General features: G+C 38.3%; 1 protein-coding gene and 1 pseudogene across 1 annotated transcript in view; both read left to right on the top strand.

The window, feature by feature from the left end:
- Positions 1–24,005, top strand: part of LOC105464538 (renal cancer differentiation gene 1 protein pseudogene) — a 38,195-nt pseudogene extending 14,190 nt beyond the window's left edge.
- Positions 1–26,074, top strand: part of LOC105464288 (ATPase copper transporting alpha) — a 136,294-nt gene that overhangs the window by 28,446 nt on the left and 81,774 nt on the right. The gene's annotated exons all lie outside the window — the stretch shown is intronic.

The raw sequence follows: 26,074 nt of genomic DNA, 5'->3' as shown, positions 1-26,074 counted from the left end.
TTGTTTATTATTTATTTTTTGAGACACAGTCTTGCTCTGTCACCCAGGCTGGAGAGCAGCGGCATGATCTCGGCTCACTGCAAACACCGCCTCCCGGTTTCAAGCGATTCTCGATTCTCGTGCCTCAGTCTCCCGAGTAGCTGGGATTACAGGCAAGCACCCCCATACCCAGCAACTTTGTGTATTTTTAGTAGCAATGGGGTTTCACCATGGCCAGGCTGGTCTTGAACTCCTGACCTCAGGTGATCCACCTGCCTTGGGGCCTCCCAAAGTGCTGGGATTACAGGCATGAGTCACTGTGCCCTGCCTTCTAAGCTTTTAAACTAATTGTAGTGAGACTTGTTGGTGCTGCTTTTTAAAAATTATCCTTTTGTGATTGAAGAAAACTGTTTTTCTTTTTGATTCTCTTACAAATTTAAGATTAAATAATCTTACAAATTTGAAAATTAAAGAATCGCATTCTGCTAATTATTTTAGTGCCCAGCACTAAAAGAATTCCTTTTTTGGTATGTTTTCTATCAGCCTTCTCTTACTGTTGTTTTCTTCACTTCCTTAATTGCAGTTTCCTCTTTGTTATCTTTAACCTTTGCCCATTTCTGATTTTAAACGGGAACTGTATATGACCTGCTTACTCTTGGGTTTGGGAAAAAGCTATCTACAAATGTCCAAAGCTATAGAAGACAATAAATGCATCCAATTCAGGCAAAGAAAATGTTTGGCTAATTTCCGCATTTTCTTTGTTATTTTCCTGAATAGTAAAGTAATAAATGCAAAAAAAAAAAAAAAAGAAATTTAAAAAATAAATAATACATGCTTGTTTTAATGAAACTAAAGTAATATAGAATTACATAAAGTAAAAAGAGAGTCACTCCCTCAAAGGGTAATCAATATTAATAGCTTGTATTCTTCTAGACCCTTTACTAGTCACAGATATGCTTCCATGTCAGTATATGCAGATTTAACTTGCTGTTCTTAACTGCTGTATAGTATTCTATAGTATGAATGCACCATAATTTATTTATCTATTTCCTAATTGATAGGCATTTAGAGAGTCTCCAAATTTTAACTATTTTAGATATGCTTACACCTATAACTTTATACATCTGTCTAAGTATTTTTGTAGCTAGATTCTTTTAAGTAAAATTGCTGAGTCAAGTTATGTACACGTCATATGTTGATAAGTATTGCAAAATTGCCTTTCAAAAAAGGCCATAGCAGGCTGGGCGCGGTGGCTCAAGCCTGTAATCCCAGCACTTTGGGAGGCCGAGACGGGCGGATCATGAGGTCAGGAGATCAAGACCATCCTGGCTAACACGTGAAACCGCGTCTCTACTAAAAAATACGAAAAACTAGCCGGGCGAGGTGGTGGGCGCCTGTAGTCCCAGCTACTGGGAGGCTGAGGCAGGAGAATGGTGTAAACCTGGGAGGTGGAGCTTGCAGTGAGCCGAGATCCGGCCACTGCACTCCAGCCTGGGCGACAGAGCAAGACTCCGTCTCAAAAACAAAACAAAACAAAACAAAACAAAAAAGGCCATAGTGATTTACACTTCATTAACAGTAAGATAAAATATTTTTCTATACCCTTGACCATCCTTGATAGATACGTAAGTCTTCTAAATTTTTGCCAACATCATAAGAAAAAAACACGATGTCATTGTTTTAGTTCGTATTTAAATTTCTCAAATTTGTGTTTTTAACTAGTTTAGTTGAACATCTTTTCACATCTACATTATATGTCAAATGAAAAAGTTTGTAAATTAGATCGTATGCTATAAACCTTCAGCAAGAAAAAAGTGTACACAGAAAAAAGTGTGTAATTGTTTACCCCTCTTTTTCTGCATATGTTTGAAATAAAGTAACATAGTATATGAACTGATCATCTTTTCAGGTGCCTATAAAGAACTCCCAACTGGTAGACTTTAGCATCCGTTGGGATGATAGGCCAAGTGATATTTTTAATTTAAAATTTTTTTAGAGACAGGATCTCTATAGCTCAGGCTGGAGTGCAGTGACATGATCATAGCTCACGGTAACCTCGAACTCCTGGGCTCAGGTGATCCTTCTACAGCCTCTTGAGTAGTTGGGACTACAGGTGCACTACCATGCTCAGCTAATTATTTTTTTAAAGTTTATTTAAAGACGGGACCTTTCTATGTTGCCCAGGCTGATCTTGAACGCCAATCCTCAAGTGATCCTCCTGTGCTCGGTCCCAAGTGGCTCTTTTCTACCCTGCTATCTCACTTGTTATCTGACTGAACAGGCTCAAGTCTGCCAGTGAGAGTGACTTAGTTTTGTGGACAGTTTTGTCATTCCTCAGTATGGTATGTATGTATGTGTGTGTGTTTGTATGTATGTATTTATGACAGAGTATCTTGTTGCCTAGGCTGGAGTGCACTGGCACAATCTTGGTTCACTGCAACCTCCGCCTCCCAGATTCAAGCAATTCTCTTGCCTCAGCTTCCCAAGTAGTTGGGATTACAGGCGCCTGCCACCACACCCAGCTAATTTTTGTATTTTTAATTGAAATAGGGTTTCACCATGTTGGCCAGGCTGGTCTTGAACTCCTGACTTCAGGTGATCTGCCTGCCTCAGCCTCCCAAAGTGCTGGGACTATAGGCATAAGCCACCACATCCGGCCCAGGATGTTATTTAATGTTTTGTTGAGACAAGATCTGACTCTGTTGCCCAGGCTGGAGTGCAGTGGTGCCATTTTGGCTCACTGCAACCACTGCCTGCCTGGCTCAGGTGATCCTCCCACCTCAGCCTCCTGAATAGCTGGGACCACAGTCATACACTACCACACCCAAGTAACTTTTTTATGTTTTTTTGTAGAGGCAGTGTTTCGCCATGTTGCCCCAGCTGGTCTCAAATTCCCGGACTCAAGCGATCTGCCCACTTTGGCCTCCCAAAGTGCTGGGTTTACAGGTGTGAGCCACCACGCCTGGCCTGGCAATTATCTTTAACTTTATAAATCTTTCTTATATTTTAGATAGCTGATGTAGCTCACTATTTGACGTTTATCTGCCTTGATAACTCTTTATGTTGTGTTTATAGACCAGAGTCCCTGTAGACATATGTACTAATTGACCAGAATTACACAATAAAATTGCAGAGCTACATAGTAGCAGAATTGTAATTTGCCAGATTATTTTAATAGGTCAATACTGAAAGGATAATATTATTTGCTGACTTTTATTAAGACCTATATTAAGATTCTATAGTATTATATTTATAAGGTTATAAGTTTTTTCAAGAATAAAAATATATGTTTAATTATGAGGTTTACTGTTCATCCAAAGGTGTGATGTAAAATAAATTTACAGGTGTGATAAGATGGATTGAGTTACAATTTTTTAACCTCAGGATCTTTGATGGCTAGTTCCCAGCCCTAAGGTCATCTTATGTGTTCATATGCGGTAATGCTTTTTTCATTAGATTTTGCATTTCAATCACAGACATATTTGTCAAAAAAGATGAGGTAGGCTGGACACCATGACTCACACCTGTAATCCCAGCACTTTGGGAGACCGAAGTGGGAGGATTGCTTGAGTCCAGGAATCTGATGCCAGCCTGGGCAACATAGTGAGACCCCATCTCTACAAAAAAATTCAAAACTTAGCAAGGTGTGGTAGCATATATCTGCAATCCCAGCTACTCAGGAGGCTGAGGCAGGAGAATCGCTTGAACCCGAGAGGTGGAGGTTGCAGTGAGCCGAGATTGTGCCACTGCACTCCAGCCTGGGCGACAGGGTGAGACTCTGTCTCAAAAAAAAAAAAAAATCCCATTTCCTTTTTTATATCCACTCTAAAAATAAGCATATGATGAGCCAAGAACATCTACTAATGACCAGTTGTTACATCCTTTTATCTTGATGCCTTTGAACTCATTCCAAGTTATTGTGCTAACCTATTAAGCTGATTGTTCATGAAATAGAAATCAAAGCCAAGTATTTCACATTTTAAGTATATATTACAACCAGTTCTTGCCAGAAAATCAGAAGAGAGGGGATATGATATAGTCAAGAAAAATTATAAGAATACATTATAAATGAAATAAATAACAAGGAAATGACTGACAATGAAATGTATCTTTCCATTTATTCATAGTTAATTTTGATTCTTCAATTCTTCATTGAAATTTCTGAAATAAAAAAAATAAGTGTTACCACTTCACATCCACTAGGATGGCTATTACTAAAAAAAAAAAAAAACAAAAAAAAACCACCAAAACCTCAGAAAATATCAAGTGTTGGCAAGAAACTGGAACTCTTGTGCATTGTTGATGAAATGTAAAATGGTTCAGTCATGGTGGAAAACAGTATGGTGGTTCCTAAAAATATTAAATATAGAATTACCACATGATCTAGCAACTCCACTTCCGGATGTATACCCAAAACAATAAACAATTTGAAGTAGGGATTTCAACAGATATTTGTATACCAGTGTTCATTGCAGCATTGTTCATAGTAGCCCAAAGGGTAGCAGCCCAAATGTCCATCAACAGATGCATGAATAAACACAATGCAGTATGAATATATATATATATGATATAATAGAACATTAGCTTTAAAAAGGAATGAAATTCTGACACATGATACTACATGGGTGAACTTTGAATGTGTTATGCTAAATGAAATAAGCCAGCCACAATAGGACAAATATTGTATGGGTTTACTTATGTGGAGTACCTAGGGTAGTTAAAATCATAGAGATATAAAGTAGTACCATGGTTACCAGGGTCTGAGGGGGAGGGAGAATAGGGAGTTATTTTTTAATAGGTATAGAGTTTGAATTTGGGAAGATGAAAAAGTTCTGAAGATAGATGGTGGCGACGGTTGCACAACAATGTGTATATACTTAATTCCACTAAATTTTACATATAAAAATGGTTTAAATGGTAAATTTTATGTTATGTGTATTTTACCACAATTTTTTTTTTTTTGAGACAGAGTCTTGCTCTTATAGCCCAGGCTGGAGGGCAATGCCACAATCTCGGCTCACTGCAACCTCCGCCTCCCAGGTTCAAGTGATTCTCCTGCTTCAGCCTCCTGAGTAGCTGGGATTACAGGCGCCAATCACCACACCCGGCTAATTTTTGTATTTTTAGTAGAGACAGGGTTTCGCCATGTTGGCCAGGCTGGTCTTGAACTCCTGACCTCGTGATCTGCCTGCCTCGGCCTCCCAAAATGCTGGGATTACAGGCATGAGCTACCATGCCCGGCCAATTTTTTTTTTTTTTTTTTTTTGAGACAGAGTTTTGCTCTTATTGCCCAAGCTGGAGTGCAATGGTACGATCTCGGCTCACTGCAACCTCTGTCTCCTGTGTTCAAGTGATTCTCCTGCCTCAGCCTCCCAAGTAGCTGGGATTACAGGTATGCGCCACCATGCCTGGCTAATTTTTTGTATTTTTAGTAGAAACGGGGTTTTACCGTGTTAGCTAGGCTGATTTGGAACTCCTGACCTCAGGTGATCGCCCGCCTCAGCCTCCCTGAGTGCTGGGATTACAGGTGTGAGCCACTGTGCCCGGCCATTTTACCACAATTTAAAAAATGTTATTTATTTATTTAAGAATTTATTTATTAAGATGGAGTCTCACTCTGTCACCCAGGCTGGAGTGCAGTGGCACGATCTCGACTCACTGCAAGCTCCATCCCCCAGGTTCACGCCATTCTCCTGCCTTAGCCTCCTGAATAGCTGGGACTACAGGTGCCCACCACCATGCCCAGCTAATTTTTTTGTATTTTTAGTAGAGAAAGGGTTTCACCAGGTTAGCCAGGATGGTCTCGATCTCCTGACCTTGTGATCCACCCGCCTCGGCCTCCCAAAATGCTAGGATAACAGGTGTGAGCCACTGTGCCTGGCTAAGAAATCTTTTTTAAAAAGTGTCTGCCTTTCTCAGAAAATAGTCATTTTGCTATAGCCCATACATATTTTGAGAGAAAAGACAAATGTATAAAACTATGTGTGAGGAAAATCATCTCTGACTTCTACTGAGTATTCTGAATTTAAAGAATACAACTTAAAGAATAGCAGCAAAACTTATTGGACATATCCATTTATAATAGGACATTGCAGCCATGACTTTATAGGGCAAACACTGGAGAAAATTCAATGATGAGAAGAACAAAGTGGAAGTCGATAGTTTTTCTTCTTTGTTCTGTGATATGGTCCAGACTCTTTCCTCACAGACAATGGAAACATGGTAGAAACTCTCTACCATGGTTGGTCAGTTGAAGAAGGGAATCATAAAAATTATGTAAATATAGCCTAGTCATTTTTTTTTAAAACCTAAAACATATGTTCATTTATTCTCCAATATTTATTTGTATTTATTTTATGCTTATTTTTATTTTTTTGGAGATGGAGTCTTGCTTTGTTGCCCAGGCTGGAGTGCAGTGGCGTGATCTTGTCTCACTGCAACCTCTGCCTCCCGGGTTCAAGCAATTCTCCTGCCTTAGCGTCCCGAGTAGCTCGGACCACAGACGAACGCTGCCACGCCCAGCTAATTGTTTGTATTTTAATAGAGACAGGGTTTCACCGTGTTGCCCAGACTGGCCTCGAACTCCTGAACTCAGGCAGTCTGCCACGTTGGCCTCTCAAAGTGCTAGGATTACAGGCGTGATCCACTGTGCCTGGCCTTATTCTCCAATATTTATATGTAGGGCCACAACCTTTTCTATGCGTATGGGTCCTTTGGAATTCTTCCTCTCCTTCCTTGTATAAACCACACACATACTGCTTAATTCTAGATTTCTAATTTCTAGTTTGGCTTTATTAAAATAGAGAACAAATTTAAGAGATGAGAATTCTTTTAGGTTTTTATTATTACCCCCCAATCTTTTAAAGTTGCTTCATGTACAGCTATTTTAGCAGTAACTTTGCTACTCACCTTATCGAACATTCCTAATGCATTCAACTTTGTTTTCATAGAGAGAACAACTCTACTTCATGCTGTTATTTAATCAGTGTATGTAATATTTAATTAAATCACTTGGCCATGAGAAGTTCAGTGGACATAAACAGCTTGAGGGCAAACACAGCTGAATCACCAACAATTCTACTGGTGGGAACAAGAAGTGTGCATCTAAGTGCTAAGCGTGCTGTGGGCATCTCAATATTTTAGTGATAGAAAAGAGACCATCAGTTAACCCATTGGAGGTTGGTTAAGATAACTTTTTGCAGAGTGTAAAATATGCTTTTTCTTAATGTATCCTAACATTTTTCTTGTCTGAAAATGGAGATCTACATCGTTTTTAATGGCCACATGGTATTTATTATACATGCATTAGGCTGGGTTCTTACTTGAACACAACATAAAGCAGTTCTGGCTCGCTTAACCAGAAATGGAATTTATTGGTTAGGCTATTTGGATTGCTTATAGAGACAACAGAAGTCAATCAGAGTCAGCCAGGCTTAGAAAATAGGAAGGAACACAATGAGACTAAAACAGGCCAAGGACGTGCCCCAAGAAGTCTAGTGAGGACCTCTTCACTGGCATTGGCTTTCTCAGGACTTTTGTCAGTGCCACTGCTGGCATCTTGACTGTGTTCTTGCCTGTGCTGAGAATTATCTCTATCTGTCCTTGTGTATTCATGTCACTTTCTAATGATTCAAAATCCTGGGCAGAAGTGTCTGACTAGCCAAGTCTAGAATCATTTAGCAGCATCTCAGCTTCAAGGGAACGGGGAAAAGGAATATCTGTCTCCTCCCTTCTCCCTTCCTCCCACAACACACACACTTCGGCTTTAATAATGGGAGTCAGGATTGTACTGTTTATTTCCAAGACGCTTGCGGTGGGGGCATTTTCTTGACATGGGATGTGTGTTTGAATGCTGCGTAGCCAAAAATATGGCAACTGTTATACTGTGATGCACTAGAGTTTAATTAATATCCTATTGTAAAAAATTTAGATCGTTTCCAGTTTTGTTCTGTTTAAAGCCACATAGTAATGGACATGTGAGCAATCTACTAGGGGGAATAAGGTATCTTAGCTGTTTTAATTATTATTTTAATTGTAATTTTAACTGTTTTAATTTAGATTTTAAAAGTTATTAGTGAGGTGGAGTAACTTCATGTGTATTGGAATTTTGGTTTTCTTATTTTGTCAATTGTCTGGCATATATATTTTTTGAGATATAATTTAACATACCATAAATTCATTATTTAAAAAATGTCGTCCGGGCGCAGTGGCTCACGCCTGTAATCCCAGCATTTTGGGAGGCTGAGGCTGGTGGATCACGAGGTCGGGAGATCGAGACCATCCTGGACAACATGGTGAAACCCCGTCTCTACTAAAAATACAAAAATTAGCCCGGTGTGGAGGTGCACGCCTATAGTCCCAGCTACTTGGGAGGCTGAAGCAGGAGAATCACTTGAACCTGAGAGGCAGAGGTTGCAGTGAGCCAAGATCACGCCACTGCACTCCAGCCTGGTGACAGAGCGAGACTCTGTCTCAAAAAAGAAAAAAATTTAAAAAAAATTTTAAAAAGGTCAAATTCAGTGATTTCTAGTATGTTCACAAACTTGTTTAACTATCATCACTATCTAATTACAGAATATTGTTATTACTCCAAAAAGAAACTCCGTGCATATTTTTTTTCGATAGGTCTACTTTTATTCAATCTGTTTCTTTAAAGCTAATATTAAGGTTTCAGGAAGTTACTCTGCAGGTGGTATTAGGGTATATGTAAGGCTTCTCTGATTAACCCTTTGGCTTTTATTAGTTATACTTTTAAGTTCTAGGGTACATGTGCACAACGTGCAGGTTTGTTACATATGTATACATGTGCCATGTTGGTGTGCTGCACCCATTAACTCATCATTTACATTAGGTATATCTCCTAATGCTATCCCTCCCCACTCGCCTGACCCCACGACAGGCCCCAGTGTGTGATGTTCCCCTTCCTGTGTCCAAGTATTCTCATTGTTCAATTCCCACCTATGAGTGAGAACATGCGGTGTTTGGTTTTTTGTCCTTGTGATAGTTTGCTGAGAATGATGGTTTCCAGCTGCATCCATGTCCCTACAAACGACATGAACTCATCCTTTTTTATGGCTGCATAGTATTCCATGGTGTATATGTGCCACATTTTCTTAATCCAGTCTATCATTGATGGACATTTGGGTTGGTTCCAAGTCTGCTATTGTGAATAGTGCCGCAGTAAACATACGTGTGCATGTGTCTTTATAGCAGCGTGATTTATAATCCTTTGGGTGTATACTCAGTAATGGGATGGCTGGATCAAATAGTATTTCTAGTTCTAGATCCTTGAGAAATCGCCACACTGTCTTCCACAATGCTTGAACTAGTTTACAGTCCCACCAGCAGTGTAAAAGTGTTCCTATTTCTCCACATCCTCTCCGGCACCTGTTGTTTCCTGATTTTTTAATGATCACCATTCTAAGTGGTGTGAGATGGTATCTCATTGTGGTTTTGATTTGCTTTTCTCTGATGGCCAATGATGAGCATTTTTTCATGTGTCTGTTGGCTGCATAAATGTCTTCTTTTGAGAAGTGTCTGTTCATAACCTTTGCCCACTTTTTGATGGGGTTGTTTTTTTCTTGTAAATTTGTTTGAGTTCTCTGTAGATTCTGGATATTAGCCCTTTGTCACATGAGTAGATTGCAAAAATGTTCTCCCATTCTGTAGGTTGCCTGTTCACTCTGATGGTAGTTTCTTTTGCTGTGCAGAAGCTCTTTAGTTTAATTAGATCCCATTTGTCAATTTTGGCTTTTGTTGCCATTGCTTTTGGTGTTTTAGACATGCCCATGCCTATGTCCTGAATGGTATTGCCTAGGTTTTCTTCTGGGGTTTTTATGGTTTTAGGTCTAACATTTAAGTCTTTAATCCATGTTGAATTAATTTTTGTATAAGATGTAAGGAAGGGATCCAGTTTCAGCTTTCTACTTATGGCTAGCCAGTTTTCCCAGCACCATTTATTAAATAGGGAATCCTTTCCGCATTTCTTGTTTTTGTTAAGTTTGTCAAAGATCAGATGGTTGTAGATGTGTGGTATTATTTCTGAGGGCTCTGTTCTGTTCTATTGGTCTATATCTCTGTTTTGGTACCAGTACCATGCTGTTTTGGTTACTGTAGTCTTGTAATATAGTTTGAAGTCAGGTAGCATGATGCCTCCAGCTTTGTTCTTTTGACTTAGGATTGTCTTGGCAATGCGGGCTCTTTTTTGGTTCCATATGAACTTTAAAGTGGTTTTTTCCAATTCTGTGAAGAAACTCATTGGTAGCTTGATGGGGATGGCATTGAATCTATAAATTACCTTGGGCAGTATGGCCATTTTCATGATATTGATTCTTCCTATCCATGAGCATGGTATGTTCTTCCATTTGTTTGTGTCCTCTTTTATTTCGTTGAGCAGTGTTTGTAATTATTCTTGAAGAGGTCCTTCACATCCTTTGTAAGTTGGATTCCTAGGTATTTTATTCTCTCTGAAACAATTGTGAATGGGAGTTCACTCATGATTTGCCTCTCTGTTTGTCTGTTATTGGTGTATATGAATGCTTGTGATTTTTGCACATTAATTTTGTATCCTGAGACTTTGCTGAAGTTGCTTATCAGCTTAAGCAGATTTTGGGCAGAGATGATGGGGTTTTCTAAATATACAATCATGTCATCTGCAAACAGGGACAATTTAACTTCCTCTTTTCCTAATTGAATACCCTTTATTTCTTTCTCCTGACTGATTGCCCTGGCCAGAACTTCCAACACTATGTTGAACAGGAGTGGTGAGAGAGGGCATCCCTGTCTTGTGCCAGTTTTCAAAGGGAATGCTTCCAATTTTTGCACATTCAGTATGATATTGACTGTGGGTTTGTCATAAATAGCTCTTATTATTTTGAGAGACATCCCATCAATCCCTAATTTATTGAGAGTTTTTAGCATGAAGGGCTGTGGAATTTTGTCAAAGACCTTTTCTTCGTCTATTGAGAGAATCATGTGGTTTTTGTCTTTGGTTCTGTTTATAAGCTGGATTATGTTTATTGATTTGCATATGTTGAACCAGCCTTGCATCCCAGGGATGAAGCCCACTTGATCATGGTGGATAAGCTTTTTGATGTGCTACTGGATCCGGTTTGCCAGTATTTTATTGAGTATTTTTGCATCGATGTTCATCAGGGATATTGATCTGAAATTCTCTTTTTTTGTTGTGTCTCTGCCAGGCTTTGGTATCAGGATGATGTTGGCCTCATCAAATGAGTTAGGGAGGATTCCCTCTTTTTCTATTGATTGGAATCGTTTCAGAAGGAATGGTACCAGCTCCTGCTTGTACCTCTGGTAGAATTTGGCTGTGAATCCTTCTGGTCCTGGACTTTTTTTGGTTGGTAGGCTATTAATGATTGCCTCAATTTCAGAGCCTGCTATTGGTCTGTTCAGGAATTCAACTTCTTCCTGGTTTAGTCCTTGCGATAGTTTTCTGGTTTGTGTGTGTGCCCAGGAATTTATTGATTTCTTCTAGATTTTCTAGTTTATTTGCATAGATGTGTTTATAGTATTCTCTGATGGTAGTTTGTATTTCTGTGGGATCAGTGGTGATATCCCCTTTATCATTTTTTATTGCATCCATTTGATTCTTCTGTCTTTATATGTTTTTGCAGTTTGTTTACATGGTGGTTTTGCCACACAAAATTTTAAAATTTCATTTAATTACATTTTAATCTCTTTTCCTTTACAGTTTCTGTTTTGGCTTGCTTAGAAATGCTTTCCCTACCCCATGTTTTGTTGTTGTTAGGTAATATTTATTTTTATATTTTCTAGTATTTTTTACTTTTTATTTTTACATCTTGTTCTTTAACTTGAAGTTAATTTAAAGATTATAAGATGGGTTCTAAAAATGTTCACAATTATTAAATGTTTAGCATATTATCCCAGCACCACTTACTGATTTCCTCAGTGATTTGAATTGCTGCCCTTGTTATATACTGAATTCTTATATACACACATATGTACGTTTCTGGAACTTTCTGTTCTGTTGCAAGGATGTTTCTGTTCTGACATCAGCACAAGACCTTTTTTTTTTTTTTTTGAGATGGAGTGTCGCTCTGTTACCCAGGAGTGCGGTGTCGCAGTCTCGGCTCACTGTACCCTCTGCCTCCCAGGTTCAAGTGATTCTCCTGCCTCAGCCTTCCAAGTAGCTTGGACTACAGGCATGCACCACCATGCCCAGCTAATTTTGTATTTTTTAGGTAGAGACGGATTTCGCCATGTTGGCCAGGCTGGTCTCGAACTCCTGACCTCAGGCAATCCGCCCACCTTGGCCTCCCAAAGTGCTGGGATTATAGGCGTGAGCCTGGCCAATACTTTTTTTTAATAAACTATTTTTTAGTGTAATTTTAGGTCCACAGCAAAATTGAGCAGAAGGTATGGTATGTAGCCTTTTCAGATTGGCTTCTTTCACTTAGTAATGCACATTTAAGTTTCCTCCATTGATAGCTCATCTTTAATGTGTGTACTGAATAATATTTGATTGCCTTGCTGCACTACAGTTTATTTATCCATTCACCTACTAAAGGGTATCTTGGTGGCTTCCAAGTGTCAGCAATTTTGAATAAAGTTGCTATAAACATCTGTGTGTGGTTTTGGTGTAGACATAAGTTTTCAACTCTTTTGGGCAGATACCAAGCAGTGCAATTGCTGGATTGTATGGTAAATTATATTTAGTTCTGTAAGTAACTGCCCAACTGTCTTCCAAAGTGGCTGTACTATTTTGCATTTCCACTAGCATTAAATGAGCATTCCTAATGCTCCACATCCTCTTCAGCATTTGGTGTTGTCAGCATTCTGGATTTTGGCCATTCTACTAATAATAGATATGTAGCAGTGTCTCATCATTGTTTTAATTTTCATTTCCCTGATGACATATGATGTGAGGCGTCTTTTCATATGCTTATATATTATCTGTGTATCTTCTTTGGTGAATTGTCTTTTAAGGTCCTTAGCCCATAACATCAGGTTGTTTTCTTAGCACAAGACTTTTTAATAATTAAAACTTTTAAAGACTCTTTTAATGTCTGGTTGGGTAATTAGCATTTAGCATCATTATTTTTTAGTAATGACTTTTATAAAATTAATGGTATACTCGAAATGTTTGGCGAAACTGAGTTGTCCTTTTGAGCCTCACCAAACTTTTATTGTTTTCTTGTAGTTTACTTTTAACAAGTTATGACAGATATAAAATAAGTGTTTTTTCTTTTTCCTTTTTTTTTTTTTTTTTTTTGATAGTCTCGCTCTGTTGCCCAGGCTGGAGTGCAGTGGCCTGATCTCGGCGCACTGCAACGTCTGCCTACTAGGCTCAAGTGATCCTCCCACCTCAGCCTCCTGAGTAGCTGGGACTACAGGGGTGCACCACCGTGCTCAGCTAATTTTTGTATTTTTTGTGGAGACACGGTTTCACTATGTTTCCCAGGCTGGTCTCGAACTCCTGGGCTCAAGCACTCCACCCACCTCAACCTCCCAAAGTGCTTGGATTACAGGCATGAGCCACCATGTCTAGGCTGTCTTTTCAACTTATTCTACATAAGTGGTTAAATACTGACAGTTATTTTAGTTTTCATAGGCATTTAATGTTTTTGCATTTGTTAGTTTTGGCACTATTTTGCCTTAGAAGTAAAATCGTAAGATGGATGTTTCCCTATGAATAAAGCAATAACATTACAGGCAGTTCTTGATTTAGACATAGATTGTGTCTGACAAGTTGAATCAGGTGATTTAAAAATAAATTTTCTTTTCTTTTTAATATTTTTACATTTGGTGGTACGTGTGATTGTTTGTTACATGGGTATTACATGTGTAATCAGGTGATTGTTTTGATGAGGGAGAAGAGGCATTCCAATCACCAAATAGCCTTCAGAGACTCTAAGATTCCTGCACCAAGACCATATTTAACACATAACATTGTTGAAAAGCAACTGATTCATTTGTAATTTCAAATAGTTGAATTCTACTTCCCCATTCCTTCCTGAGATAATGATAACTGCCTTGCAAGAAAAGTTCCGCACACACTAAAAACATGTTTCTACCTTTTGTCTGTTATTGACATGGCAGCACTTGCTTAGCCCCTGTTGGAAAGGGACATAGATACTTGAGGCATATTTCTGACTTTTGGGGAACCTGTTTCTACCTGTGTTTATTGCAGGGTATCGGTATTTTTCAAGCATTCTCTCCACACCACTCTCACCTTTGGCTGGTTTTACTTCATGACTTTTGCAAACCTTGCCCTGTTAAGTTAATCCTTTTGAGGTTACTGTTATCTTTGGACTCCAGTCTGAATTGACTGTATGAACATAGGTAAGTTTCAGCTTTAGCTTCCTTAATTTTAAAAGATTATGATTCTATTTACATGGCAGGATTGTTGTGAGATGCATGCAGTGCTATAGAAATCTGAAGTATCTGTATTGTTATCATAGGACAGCTTATTTGTAGAGATGCTATGACTAGTCTAGGAGTCACAAAAATGGCCAGTGAAGTACGTTGCCTTTTAATTTGAATGTTCTGTTCTTTTTCGACCTTATTAATGTGTTTAAGTATTGCTACCTTATCTTTTAGGAATGGTCAAATGAAAAAAACTGTTATTTATTTTATTTATTTTTCCCGAGATGGAGTCTCACTGTGTCGCCCAGGCTGGGATGCAGTTGCGTGATTTTGGCTCACTGCAACCTCTGCCTCCCGGGTTCAAGCAATTCTTCTGCCTCACTCTCCGAGTAGCTGGGATTACAGGCATGTGCCACCACGCCTGGCTGGTCTCGAACTCCTGATGTCGTGATCTGCCCACTTTGGCCTCCCAAAGTGCTGGGATTACAGGCGTGAGCAACTGTGCCTGGCAAGAACTGTTATTTTTTAATATATACCTGCCTACTTCAGCTGTTTCATCTGGAATCTTAGTCCTCTGTTTATATAATACTGGTTGTTTGATGAAAGAAATTAGACACTCAGTATTTTGGAAACAGGTTAATAAGATTAATTTTCATTTTAAAGGTTTATACAATTTAAAAGAAAAGGATGCATTATATAAAATAATAGAGAAGCTAATGCTTTCCCCTTTTGTTTTCATTTTAGAGGTGGTAGTGATTTTAAATAAAAGTGAATGGGTAGGAAAAAAATTAATTGATCTGGAAATATTATATAGATACCTTGAAGACAACTAGTTGAATGTTATTTGCATAGCTAGAAATCATCTATTTATTAATAAAATAGGTATGTTTTTATAGCCTCGGTATAATAAAACAGGTTATTTGGGCTTTTTATATATGTGAATTTATCATTGGTCTTACTTATTGAATTATTTCAGTTTCAGTAACTTTTCTCTTAATTTCTGCATACTTCCTATTTTTTTTTCTTTTTCATTTCCCACTAAAATGAGAAAATGAGCTGGCTTTATGCGATGAAATAATTTAGGCCTACAATGAGTATAGGTAGTACTATAACATACCTGTATATTCACTACCCAGCCTAAGAAGTTAAACATTGAATATATAGTTGCATTTCCCCTTTGTGCTCCTCTTAAGTCGCTCCTCTCCTCTCTCCCACCTCAGTCTATTGAATTTGGAGTTTATCATGTCTGTGCACATTTTTGTATTTTTACTATTTTATATTTTCACAACTATATATGTATGCATACAAAAACAATGTATAACATTGTTTTATGTTTTTAAACCTTTGTATCCTTTTTTTGGACATAACATCAACATTTTATTTTTTATTCATAAACATTGTTTTATTTTGTCTTGCATATTTTAAAATGTATTAGATGGTGTCAAACTATCACTTTGTCATTTGCGTTTTTCTTAGAACATTGTTTTCTTAGAACAATGTTTCTTAGAACATTTTTCTTAGAACATTGTTTTCTTAGAACATGCATTTATGTATCAACATATATTGATACATAAAAATACTTCTAGTTCATTTGTTTTTAAAATTATTTTTATGGCACATTATAATTATTCATATTTATGGGGGACAATTTGATGTTTTGATACATCTACATGTTGTACAAAGATCAAATCAGGGTATTTAGTATATCTATCACCTTATACATTTATCAGTGCTTTGTGATGAGAACATTCAAAAGCCTCTCATCTAGCTATTTTGTAATGTATAATACCTTAATGTTAACCATCCTCAACCTACTGTGCAATAAAAACACCAGAACTTATTCCTTCTATCTAAATGTGACCTTGTACCCATTTACCAACCTCTTTCCATCCATCCCTCCCCATCCTTCCCTCTGGTAACCACTGTTCTACTCTATGACATCAATCTTTTTTTTTTTTTTGAAATTCCACATGAGCAAGATCATGTGGTATTTGTCTTTTTGTGTTTGGCTTATTTCACTTAACATGATGTCTTCCAGGTCCATCCATGTTGTGACAGATGGCAGAATTTTATTCTTTTTTATGGCTGAATAATATTCCATGTATATATATACACCACATTTTGTTTATCCATTTATCCATTGTTGGACATGGATTGATTCCATATTTTGGCTATTGTAAATACTGCTGCAATAAACATGGAAGTGCAGATAATCTCTTCACCATAACAATTTCATTTCCTTTGAATAAATACCCAGTAGTAGGATTGCTGGATCATATGGTAGTTCAATTTTCAATTTTTTGAGGAATCACCATACTGTTTCCCATAGTGGCCATACTAATTTACAATCCCACCAACTGTGTATAAGCGTTCCCTTTTTTTCCGTATCATCACCACCCCTCTTTTCTTTTGTTATTTTGATAGTAACCATTCTAACTGGAGTGAGTTGGTATCTCCTTGTGGTTTTCATTTGCATTTTCCTGGTGATCAGTGGTATGGATTGGATCTGTGTCCTGGCCAAATCTCATGTTAAAATGTAATCCCCAGTGTTGGAGGTGGAGCCCAGTGGGAAGGGTTTGGAACATGGGGGCATATCCCTCATGAATGGCTTTGCACTATCCCCTTGGTGATAAGTGATTTCACATGGGTTGTTTAAAAGTGTGTGGCACCTCCCATTCTCTCTCTCTTGCTCCCACATCACCTTCCACCATGAACAAAAGCTCCTTGAGGCTTCACTGGAAGCTGAGCAGATGCTGACACCATGCTTGTACAGCCTGCAGAACTGTGTGTCAATTAAACCTCTTTTCTTTATCAATTACCCAGTCTCAGTTATTTCTTAGTTTTCTTTTCTTTTTTTTTTTTTAATGGACACAGGGTCTTGCTCTTTCACCTAGGCTGGAGTGCAGTGGCCCAGTCACAGCTCACCAGAGCCTTGACCTCTTGGGCTTACGTGATCCTCCCACCTCAACCCCCGGGTAGCTGGGAATACAGGTGTATGCCACTACACCTGGCTAACTTGTATTTTTTGTAGAGACGGAGTTTTGTCATGTTGCCCAGGCTTATCTCAAACTCCAGGGCTCAGGCATTCTGCCTGCTTTGGCATTCCAAAGTAGTAGGATTACAGGTGTGAGCCACTGCCCCTGGCCAGGTATTTCTTTATAGCAATACAAGAGCCGCCTCACACAATTAGTGATGTTGAGTGTTTTTTCATGTGCTTATTGGGTATTTGTATGTCTTCTTTTGAGAAATGTCTATTAAGGTCTTTTGGTCATTTTTTAGTTGGGTTATTTTGCGTTAAGTTCTTTATATATTCTGGATATTAACCCCTTGATAAATGTATAGTTTGTAAATATTTTCTCCCATTCTGTAGATTGTCTCTTTACTTTGTTAATTGTTTCCTTTGCTGTGCAAAAGCTTTTCAGTTTTATGTAATCCCATTGTCTACTTTTGATTTGTTGTCTGTGCTTTTGAGGTCCATTCAAAACTTCCTTGCTAAGCCCAATGCTGTAAAGTATTTCCTCCATGTTTTCTTCTAGTAGTTTCATAGTTTCAGATTTTATATTTAAGCATTGAATCCATTTTGAGTAGATTTTTGTATGTGGTGAGAGGTAGGGGTCTAGTCTCATTCTTCTGCATGTGGCTGTTCAATTTTCTCAGCACCACTTATTGAAGAGAGCAGTGGTGTTTGATATGGTTTGAATGTTTGTCCTTTCCAAATCTCATGTTGAAATGTGATTCCCAATGTTGGAGGTGGGACTTGTGAGAGGCAATTGGATCATGGGGGAAAATCCTTCATGACTGGTTTGGTTGGCACCATCTCCTTGGTGATAAGCAACATATTGTGTGCTTTTTTTTTTTTTTTTTTTTTTCCCATCTCTTACAGGAAGGAGAAATCTGGTTGTTTAAAAGATTCTGGGACCTCCCCCTGGTCTCTCTTGCTCATTCTCTTGCCATGTGACATGCTGGCATACCTTCGCCTTCTGCCATAATTGTAAGCTTCCTGAGGCCCTCACAAGAAGCAAATGCCAGCATCATGCTTCTGTATAGCCGGTACAACCATGAGCCCAAATAAATTTTCTTTTCTTTATAAATTGCCCAGTCTCAGGTATTTCCTTATAGTGATGCAAAAATGGACTAACAGTATTCTTAGTACCTTTTTTTGAAAATCAGATGGCTGTAGGTGCATGAATTTATTTTTGGGCTCTATTCTGTTCCATTGTGTATGTGCCTGTTTTTATACCAGTACTATGCTGCTTTGATTACTATAGCCTTGCAACATATTTTCAAGTCAGCTAGTGTGATTCCTCCAGGCTTGTTCTTTTTGCTTCAGATCACTTTGGCTATTTGGGGACTTTTGTCATTCCATATGAATTTTAGGATAGTTTTTTCCTATGTGAAGACTGTCATTGATATTTTTATAGGGATTGCATTAAATCTGTAGATTACTTTGGGTAGTATGACCATTTTAAAAATATTAATTCTTCCAATCCATGAACGTGGGATAGCTTTTCATTTGTTTGTGTCATCTTCAGTTTCTTTCATCGACATTTTTTAGTGTTTTTTTTTTTTTTTTTTTTGGAGACAGTCTCACTCTGTCACCCAGGCTGGAATGCAATGGCATGATCTCAGCTCACTGCAATCTCTGCCTCCAGGGTTCAAGTGATTCTCCTGCCTTAGCCTCCCAAATAGCTAGGATTACAGGCATGCACCATCATGCCCAGCTAATTTTGTATTTTTAGTAGAGATGGGGTTTCTCCATGTTGGCCAGACTGGTCTCGAACTCCTGACCTCAGGTGATCTGCTCACCTCAGCCTCCCAAGATGCTGGGATTACAGGCGTGAGCCACTGCACCCAGCCAGTGTTTTATAGCTTTTAGTGTAGAGGTATTTCGCCTCCTTGGTTAAGTTTATTCCTAAGTATCTTTTTTTTTATAGCAATTGTAAATGGAATTTTTTTTTTTCAGGTGGTTTGCTATTAGCATATAGAAACACTGCTGATTTTAATAAGTTAATTTTGTATCTGTGACTTTACCAAATTTATTTTTTTATTTGATTATTATTTTCTTTTCTTTTCTTTTTTTTTGAGACGGAGTCTCACTGTGTCACCCAGGCTGGAGTGCAGTGGCGCGATCTCAGCTCACTGCAAGCTCCGCCTCCCAGGTTCACGCCATTCTCCTGCCTCAGCCTCCTGAGTAGCTGGGACTACAGGCGCCCACCACCATGCCCGGCTGATTTTTTGTATTTTTAGTAGAGATGGGGTTTCACCGTGTCCTAGGATGGTCTCCATCTCCTGACCTCGTGATCCGCCCACCTCGGCCTCCCAAAGTACTGGAATTACAGGTGTGAGCCACCGCGCCCGGCCCCAAATTTATTTTTTAGTTATGTCTTTCAGTAGATATTTTAGAGTTTTCTTTATATAAGATCATGCCACCTGCAAACAGGGACAATTTGACTTTCTTCTGAAACTTTTTTTTCTAAACTATGTTTATGGGATTTATCCTTGTTGCTACTTGTAGTTCTGCTTCAAGCTTTCTCATTCTCAGTGCTATAGACATTTGGGGCCAGACAATTCTTTGTTGTGAGGGACTTTCTTGTCCATTACAGGATGATTGGCAGTATCCATGGCCTCTATGAACTAGATGCCCGGTAGTACTCCCTTGCTGCACTCTGAGTTGTGACAACCAAAAGTGTCTCCAGGCATTTTGAAATGTCCTGTTGGTGGTGACATCACCCCTTTTCTCAGTGGGAATCACAACTCTAGTTCATTCATTTTAACTTCTATATCATGTTTCATTATAAATATACCACAACCAGTTTTTTCATTTCCTTGTTGGTGAACATCTAGATTACTTCCAAAGTTTTATCTATTAGCAACATTGTTGCAATGAGCATTTTTGTTCTTGTTTCCTTGTGCACATGTGTGAGACTCTAGGGTACTATGCTTAGGAGAGAAAATGTTGAGTTTTAGTATATGCATATTTTCAACTGTACCAGCTATCACGAGGCAGTTTCCATAATTGTACTAATTTATACTCTAACCAGTGGAACAAGAGAGATCCCATTTCTCCATATCCTCACCAACACTTGGTATTGTCAGATTTTGAGATTTTTATCTACCTGATGGAGGTGCATTATATTCATTGTGGTGTTAATTTGAATTTCCTTGATTACCACAAGGATCACAAATTGTGCAGATAGAGTTGTATCCAAAAAAGAATTAAGGCTGGGCATGGTGGCTCATGCCTGTAATCCCAGCACTTTGGGAGGCCGAGGCGAGTGGACCACTTGAGGTCAGGAGTTCAAGATCAGCTTGGCCAACATGGTGAAACCCCATCTCTAGTAAAAATACAAAAATTACCCAGGCCTGGTGGCATGTGCTTTTAGTCCCAGCTACTCAGGAGGCTGAGGCAGGAGAATCACTTGAACCTGGGACGTGGAGGTTGCAGTGAGCTGAGACTGTGCCACTGCACTCCAGCCTGGGTGACAGAACAAGACTCTGTATCAAGAAACAAAAACAAAAACAACAGCAAAAAAAAAAAATTAAATCTTACTGCATGATTATTGAGAATACAGGAGCCTTTCCCAAATTATAAGTGCTGATTATTTTAGGGGAATTTTAGAATGATGTTTGCGCTTCTGTGACCAGCTTTAAGAAGTGGTTTTGAACAATCAGACTTCATATGTGCCATGTTTTGTACTCAATTTCTGTAGTTTGTTTCCAAACCAGAGATGATCATCTAGTCATAATATTGTACTTCCTCTTAGAAAATGATATTACTAATGGTGATTACCATCTCTGCTTAGGGAATGGCTCAAAACATAGTAATAACTTGAAGTTATTTCCCTCAGTGTTGTTGGATGCTTTTGTTCTCAGAGTCACTCATCACTAATAGCTGGATGCCAATTTTGTCTCTTTGATACTGTGGTTTCCCAGAAGCCTGCATTTTTTTTCCATACCATATGAAACTGTTTATGATCTTACTCTGTTTTCCGAGTCATTTTGCTGAATGCAATGGGATGTTACAAAAGATATTCCTGGTTTTGTACCTATGTTTAAGACATTTAAAATGAAAAAGATGGACATAAAATATATAACAAAGTCAATTAGAGTTGTGTGTATATGTAATAAAGTAGTGAGAGTGAGATGGAATTCCTCTGAGGTTTCACATGTAAAGTCCAATTTAAGTAGAGTTATAAAAAAATCAATGCAGGTGAATTACGAAAGCAGAAATAAATATGTATTCAGAGTTGATATGACTTAAATTAAGATGTAGTGGGAAAAGTGGCTTCATTAATATAATTTTTGTTTGTGCTCACACATTGTGGATTTCTCAATACTTACTTCCTGGGTGAATGATCCAGTGCCTTTCTGCCTGACTCATCTCTCTCAGTTCCTCAGTAAGCCTGAGAGTTAGTCCAGTGCTTTGCTCTGGGACATACCCCATGATAAAACTGTATTTCAATCTTACATTCCTAAACAGGTAAACTAGCCTTCACCTACCAAAGGTATTGTCTTCTAAAAGTTTGTTGCCAATTCTGTTTGTTGAATCTGATGTTTTCCCATAAAACGATTTAGTCAACTCTGGTAATCTTGCTAGATCAGCCCTCACAAGCCCCGTTTGACCCATAAGATACAGGAGCAAGTTTGAGTTCTGTGTTCTGGAGGTAGACAGTCAAAGCTATAAGAACAATAAGGAAGAGTTTCCTTTTTTAGGCTCAGGACTATCCTTAGATAAAATTTTGATAGGATCTATTTGTTTTAGACATTATTCTACTTCCATTTTTATACCCTTGTACTGCTTCCCACTGACCCCCCTCCCAGGTCCCTAATACCTTCATGCTTGCCTTAAGTACTCCATCTTGGACTCACCACCTGAACTCATCCTATTTGTCCTTTGCTCCCAAACCTGCCTTTCCTGTCCTATCTGGGCTTTTGTTCTCTTGTAGTAACTGACCTTACGTAGGTATTAAGAGAGATAATTCCATTCCAACTATCATCCCCCTGATTATCAAAAAAGAGTTTATATTTTAAAAAGAAGATACAATGGATGTTAAGACAACTGACCTTCAAAAAGTCACTTCATGGGGGAAAAGAGATATGGAAGGAGCTATTCTAGATTAAATGAGGCAAAAGAGACATAAAACCAAATGCAGTGTGTGAACCTTGTGAGGGTCCTGAATAGTAAAATTGGACTTCTTCCTACTTGAAAACTTATACACAAAAGGCACTATCAAGAGAATGGAGGATTTGGGTATAAGCGGTTGAAAGATGGTTTGGATGCTCTGGGCGGATTCTGCCGTCCCAGTGAGGCTGGAAAATAGGGTCTGGAGGCAGGAACATAAGGCTGATTCACACTTCAGCTATGACAGGAAATATCCTCCCATAAGAGCATAGGCCAAGTAAATGACTTTGTAACTTTACTTCATCCTCTCCTTTTACATAGGGTGTACTCCAAGTAGAGGGTATTTAAACTCACAAAAACTCTTTAAGAGGGCCTTTTGAGCCCCTGTGCTCAGGCCTGCTCCCATACTGTGGAGTGTACTTTCATTTTCAATAAATCCCTTCATTCCTTCCTTGCTTTGTTTGTGCGTTTTGTCCAATTCTTTGTTTAAGACGCCAAGAACCTGGACACCCTCCCGTTAACACCAGCCCTTCCCTGTGGCTGACCCTGAGGTGTTACGAGTTTCTTCACAACCCTGCTTCCTCTCTCTTCTCCCTCATTTTCAGACCCCTCTTCAGCATCTTCCCTGGGAATTGCTGTGAGTTTAGGCCGGCTCGTTTTGAGCAGGAGCAGCAGCTGAACAGTAGACCTGCTGGAGGAAGTGGGGCTGCAGATTGGAGACACAGCATTTTTGTTAACCAAACTTCTTGAAGCCCTATCTACAGTGTCAGCTCAAGTGGAAGAGCTTGCCATCAAATGTCCGGAAAATGCACGTTTCCTTAAAGCATGATGGGACCTCTTGAAAGAACGCTGTGATTCTTGGAAACCTGACAATTGATTTGGCATACTTAGCTGTTTGATAGTGACTGTGTAATAATTTATACTCCCTCATATGTGATCATTTCACATGTGCCACATATATAGGATAATATCTAGCAGTTCTCTATATCTTCAGAATGAAATTTTTCTTGGTTTTCTTGACCTTTGTAAGAGCAGAATACTGATTCTATTTTTGATGTTGATCAGTACTTGTTTATTCTTACACTTTCTGCCCTTCAAACTTTCATAGAATCCTTTACAAAATTTAATTTTATCAGTAGATGGTTAATATTAATTGTGCCACAGTGCTACCAGTAGCAAACTAAGTGAACCATTATTTGTTGTGCAGTAACATGCCGAGCATGGCAGAGTTAGAAGTTGAGCTTCATCTTATGGACCAAGGGAGGTAACTTTAAGGTTGCCAATGGTAGTTTCAGCTCCATTAGGCTAAGTTCTCTAGAGCAAATGATTGTCTTACTTACTTCGATATCCCCAGCACCTAAAACAGTGTCACACAGCATTCACTAAATGTTTATTGAAAAGAAGAGTTGACTAACATTAAAAAAGCTATTTTTTCTTCCTGTATTTAGTAGGAAGAGTATAGTTGTTTCTCTAAAAAATGTATGAATCAGGACTTTGTTGACTTGAAGGACAATGTTATCTTTTTCACAGAGATTTTAACTTTGATGATAGCTTTTAAAAACGTGATAAATACTTTTATCCTGCTATGATTATTTTTAAAAGTCTTTTTTTTTTTTTTTTTTTTTTTTTTTTTTTTTTTTTTTTTTTGAGACACGGTTTCATTCTGTCTCCCAGGCTGGAGTGCAGTGGTGCGATCTTGGCTCACTGCAATCTCTGCCTCCTGGGTTCAAATGATTCTCCTGCCTCAGCCTCCCCAGTAGCTGGGATTATAGGTGTGTGCCACCATACCTGGCTAATTTTTTGTATTTTTAGTAGAGACAAGGTTTCACCATGTTGACCAGGCTGGTCTCGAACTCCTGACCTCAAGTGATCCATCTGCCTCGGACTCCCAAAGTGCTGGGATTACAGGCATGAGCCACTGCGCCCAGCCTAAGAAGTCTTTATTTCAGAAAATGAAAGACTGTCTAGAAAGAATGAATTTTTTTCCTATTTATTTCTATGGTTACTGCTTTTACACTTAATATTTTTTGTTTTTGTATTTTTATATGTTTGATTGCTGTCTTTAAAGTGCCTTATCAGATTTATGGCTCTGTACTATGACTTTTGGAGCTTTACAAGTTATTTACATAATTCTAACTAAGTTACTTTGCTTCCAATACGTCAAATTTAAATAGCATGATTGTTTTGATATTATTTGACCTTAGTGACAATGTCCTATTTTGTTTGTTCTGTATCTTATGTCGCTTTTTGGTAGTTTGTATTATGTTTCAATGATCAAGCCATCTAATTCTGTACCATATATGACTTCTGGATATCTTTGATATGACATCTTAATTCTTTGTAGATATGGTGATGCGTGCAGAATGATATTCTGAAGCTCCACAATGGTGCAATGAAAGGCTGCAGATGGAAGGGTAAAGAATAGTTTTGTTTAGCATATTAGGTCTGGTTCTGAACTTTCTTTTTTATACTTTAAGTTTTGGGGTACATGTACAGAACATGCAGTTTTGTTACATAGGTATACACGTGCCGTGGTGGTTTGCTGCAGCCATCAACCCATCACCTACATTAGGTATTTCTCCCAATGTTATCCCTCACCTAACCCCCACCCCCTGACAGTCCCCAGTGTGTGATGCTTCCCTCCCTATGTCCATGTGTTCTCATTGTTCAAATCCCACTTATGAGTGAGAACATGCAGTGTTTGGTTTTCCGTTCATGTGATAGTTTGCTGAGAATGATGGTTTCCAGCTTCATCCATGTCCCTGCAAAGGACATCAACTCATCCTTTTTTATGGCTACATAGTATTCCATGGTGTATATGTGCCACATTTTCTTTATCCAGTCTGTTATTGATGGACATTTGGGTTGGTTCCAAGTCTTTGCTATTGTGAATAGTGCCACAGTAAACATACATGTGCATGTGTCTTTATAGTAGAATGATTTTTAATTCTTTGGGTATATATCCAGTAATGGGATTGCTTCTAGTTCTAGATCCTTGAGGAATCACCACACTGTCTTCCACAATGGTTGAACTAATTTACACTCCAACCAACAGTGTAAAAGCGCTGGACTTTTTTTTTTTTAAGTTAAAGATTGCACATAGGGTGTGATTTCTATACCAAAGATATGCTTATTTCAGTATTAGGAAAAATATTTTTCTTACATGTCCTGAAAATTGCTATTTTAAAAATGTAAAAAATAAATTTTTATTAAAAGCAAATTTTATTTCCAAAAAAAAAAAAGAATGAAAGACAACCAACCGGATAGAAGAAACTATTTGAAAGTCTTATATCTGATAAGGGATTAATATCCAAGAATATAAAGAACTCTTACAACTCAACAACAGCAACAAAACAACCTTATTAAAAATTGGGTAGAGTGCTTGAATAGACGTTTCTTCAAATATATACAAATACCCAATAAGCACATGAAAAGATGTTTGTCATCATTAGTAATCAGAGAAATGTGAATCAAAACCACAATGAGATACTGCTTCACACCTGCTAGGATGGGTAGAATAAAAAAGATCATAGGTATTGGAGGTGGACCAATTGGGGCCCTCATATACTGCTGATGGGAGAATAAATGGTACAGTCCCTTTGGAAAACAGTCTGGCAGATCCTCAAA

Source organism: Macaca nemestrina, chromosome X (assembly GCF_043159975.1).
Source record: "Macaca nemestrina isolate mMacNem1 chromosome X, mMacNem.hap1, whole genome shotgun sequence".
NCBI classification, from domain to species: Eukaryota; Metazoa; Chordata; class Mammalia; order Primates; family Cercopithecidae; genus Macaca; species Macaca nemestrina.
The sequence above is the reverse complement of the archived record's forward strand: the minus strand, read 5'-3'. Positions and strand labels throughout refer to the sequence as shown.